Source organism: Cyprinus carpio, chromosome A3 (genome assembly GCF_018340385.1).
Source record: "Cyprinus carpio isolate SPL01 chromosome A3, ASM1834038v1, whole genome shotgun sequence".
NCBI classification, from domain to species: Eukaryota; Metazoa; Chordata; class Actinopteri; order Cypriniformes; family Cyprinidae; genus Cyprinus; species Cyprinus carpio.
Window position 1 is genome coordinate 9,838,506 of NC_056574.1, and position 4,128 is coordinate 9,842,633.

The following is a 4,128-nucleotide window of genomic DNA, read 5'->3' on the forward strand; positions in this document are numbered from 1 at the left end:
ATTCTCTGTATGTATGTACTGTACATGTGGAAGAATTGACAATGAAGCAGACTTGACTTGACAATTCATTTCAGGCAGAAGCTCATTAAAGCCATTATTACAAGTGTGATCATGATTACAATATAGATAATATTTGGCAGCTGTGCATGTTGATTCAAGTTGGCGTCATCTGGGGTCCTCGCAGGGGTCAGCATCATTTTTTCACAGGTGTTTGGTCATCTAAAGACTTTCTATGAGGCTGGATCCACGCTGGAGCTGGTGTAATCTCTAGAGACCTCAAGATGGGTATCCCGGGGAAGAAAAAGAAAGATAAATGGAAAAGAATTAGCATAGCTGCTGTTCATTATGTTTCACACAAAAATATGTTTGTGACTTTTATCTGATCTAACTGGAAACAAGGGTGAGATTGAGTTTCATTATATGAATGCTTTTTCTGAATAGATGTGTCTTTAATCTAGATTTAAACAGAGCGAGTTTGAGCCCCGAACATTATCAGAAAGACTATTCCAGAGTTTAGGAGCCAGATGGGAAATTTATCTCTCTCCTTCAGTGGACTTAGATATTCTAGGTTCTACTAAAAGTGCAGAGTTTTGTGACCCAAAAAAGTGTGATGGATTATAGGGCATAAAAAGGTCAGTTAAATATACAGGAGCTAAACCATTTAGTGCCTTATAGGTCAGTAGCAATATTTTGAAATCAATACGGAACTTAATAGATAACCAGTGTAGAGATGATCAAATTGGGGTAATATGATCATATTTTATTGACCTAGTAAGGACTCTAGCATAGCTAAGAGATTCTGTGTGCAGGTTTTTGGTGCAATAAGTAATAGCTCAGTCTGAATTTACTAGAAGAAAATTACTGGTCATCCAATGTTTTATATCTTTAACACATTCTGTTAACTTGGATAGTTTAGAGATTTAATCTGGTCAGTATTAAATATATAACTAAGTATCATCGGCATAGCAGTGGAAACTAATTCCATGTTTTCTAATAATGTTGCTAAGCAGCAACATGTATATTGAAAATAACAGAGGGCCTAACACTTATAAAAATTTACTGATGTTAACTTGGATTTTTCACCATTTAAGTAGACAAAATGGTAACGGTCTACTAAGTATGATCTAAACCACGGTAATGTCTGTTCCTGAATAGCAGTGTAATTTTGTAGTCGGCTTTAGAGTATGTCATAGGTCTACAGCAGTGTTACTCATTGCACAGCTTTTGAGCCTCATGCGATCCACCAAGCTTTACTTTGTGGCTTGTATGGCAGTAAATAATATGATGATATGATCATGCAGTCAATACAGATATTTCAAAAAAACATTTTAAACAAGCAGGACAATAACATAACCCATTAAAAAAACTCACGCCATGTCTACATCGGACACGATTGGCGTGATCCAACAAAAGACAATAGAACCCAGTGATGTTTTCTACACTGGATGCTGCGCGATGCGACACGATCCGATCAGTAAACTGATGCCTCGTTCTATTTATGACGAACTGTACTGACACTGTCACTTTGTCACGTCGTGTAGAATGTTAAGTCCGCTCCACTGCACTCTTTGCGCTCATGCCTCGCGTCTTCTGCAGTCTCTCAAAGCACTGCCTTTTAGAATGTCCTGCGACGGGGCCCCACGCACAGGTGTCCCATACGCCACTGAAATCAATAAACCCATGAAAAACAATCCAAGTAATCTTCCTGACATTATATCTTTCCAGGGAACAAAAACAGAATATGTTGTAAGTTATAAGTACCTGGGCATCCTATTTGACAGTCAGTTCAACTTTTTTAAGCTACATATTGATAAATTAATTTCAAAACTTAAGCTCAAATTGCGGTTTTACTACAGAAATAGATTTTTATTTTCTTTTAATGCAAGCAAATGTTTGGTATCTGCTACCTGCTTGCCACTTTTGGATTATGGTGATCTGCTGTATATGAATGCCCCGGATATTATCTAAAAAAAACTTGATCCTGTTTTTCATAGTGTTTTACGTTTTATTCCTGGTTGCAGTTATCAAACACATCATTGTACTTTAAATGAGAAAGCTGAGTTACTATTGTTGTATACCCAGAGAAGTTCTAATTGTATTGTTTTATTTATAAGTCTAATTGTGGTCTAACTCCATCTTATCTGTCTCTGAGTTTTTCTAAACCAAAGGTATGCTACAAACTACGCTCAAACGATCTGATATATTTTAAAGTTCCTCTGGTTCGAACAGAGCTAGGGAAAAAGGGTTTTGGATATAATGCTATTTTGGCTTGGAATAATCTACAAAGCGTTCTAAAGCTGTGTGTTTTATGCTTTGGTGAATTGTTGTTGTGATCTTTGATTTGTGGTTGTGTTATGATGTAAACTTGTATATACTATGTTGTTTGTTGCTGATTTCTTGGCCAGGTCACACTTGCAAAAGAGATTTTAATCTCAAAGAGATGTTTTTTTTTTTTTTTTTTTTAAACCTGGTTAAATAAAGAAATGAATGAAACATTAAAATGAACGAACACAAGAGTTCCTCCGTTTTTCTCCACCATCTTCCCTGTTTTCCTGATTGGTGGGAAATCGGCGGCAGACTCATTATCATCCAGAAAGGACTTTAATGAGTTTATTGTTGATCACTGAGATCTTCTTGTTGATCCTTTCACTGGTTTCTGAATGATATTTCATTGATGATGATGCTGTTTCTTGTTCCATTCTGCCCAGATCCAGTTTTCCCAGCAGAACCGGCCTGGTCTGGTCTTTCTTCTCAGGAATCACAGCATTTCCATCTGGATCTTCTGTAACTGAAACAGAAAGATCACGTGACCAATCACCAATCTGATTATACCACAAATACTGGATTCTGATTGGCTGACAGATATCAGGGACTTTCACTTAGAGACGTGCATGTGTTATTATTGAAGTAATACACATCAGCTTACAGTTGATGAGACTGTCCATGCTGTCACTTCTGCTGATGAACTTCGCCATCATTCCTTCAGTCTTCTTCTGCAGCTCTTTAGTGCGATCATATTCTTCTTTCATGTGATTGAAACAGTCCGTCTTTTATTGTTATTAGTGAATAATCAGACATTTATCATTTACATTTATAAGTGGATTGAACGACAAAATTGAGACAGAATGTTTAGAATTGTGTTGCTTTAACTTATTTTAAATAAACTGAAGAAGCAGCATAAGTCTTTTTTTTTTCAGTATACACAACACACAAAATTTATATGGAGTTATTTTGTCTCTTTAATGTTTACATATTAGCATAACCCATCTTTGCCTACTTAAATTTGCTCCGTTATTTTTAAATCTAGATTTACATCTTGGTGCCTTTGCATCAAATATTTTTTTGTATTCAACAAACACAAGTGCTGTGAATTCATTGTGTGTATGGAGGCAGTGCTTATTTACTAAGAAAAACCTTGTGAGGCCCCTTAAAGCTAAATACATTTATTTCTGCAATAATGCAGCATCTAGCGGTCAGAACAAACGGAGCATGATACGCAAGAAGGCTTGAGTAAACCTACAAAATACACCAATAATCCTCTAAATGCACTGACTTTAGACTGATTTTTAAAGCTCTGACAGGAGTCACACAAGCTTGCAGGACTGAACAGCAATGTGTTCATTTTATACAATAAAACATGTAGAAGTAGACAAAATAAAAAGAACATTTCTATTATCAATTACTGAAAATTACATTTCACCACAGGACATTTCTGATTAAAAACAGTTGACTAATATTAAATCTGATGATCTGGACTGGTGTATTTTTTTTAATAAATGCATTGCATGCTTTGTCAAGATATAAATAATTCAAAAATACAAAAAACATACCTTTTTTTGCTCATTTGCATCACGTTCTTGTTTTTTCTTTCTTTCTTCTATTCTGATCAATAGGGACAGTTTTGATCACCAAGAATAACTAAAAAAAACAACAACAACAAAAAAAAAATTACCATCATGTTTACATTAAATAATAATGCACAACTCCAATCATCTTTGAGAGCAATGGGGCCCCTGATGGTTTACATATTATAAATTAAACAGATCACATATGAATCTTAATGGACACTGATACAAACACTGAATTTCCTCAAGCATTACAATAATAATGATAAAATATATGACAAAT

The 4,128-nt window shown here is 35.2% G+C and overlaps 1 long non-coding RNA gene across 1 annotated transcript; it reads right to left on the bottom strand.

Annotated features, from left to right (window-relative positions):
• Positions 1-371: 371 nt before the first annotated feature.
• Positions 372-3,918, bottom strand: LOC122136132. Its single transcript, XR_006153945.1, has 3 exons — positions 3,831-3,918; positions 2,927-3,022; positions 372-2,788 (listed from the first exon to the last, which is right to left on the bottom strand). It is a non-coding gene; the product is annotated as an uncharacterized LOC122136132 (long non-coding RNA).
• Positions 3,919-4,128: the final 210 nt, after the last annotated feature.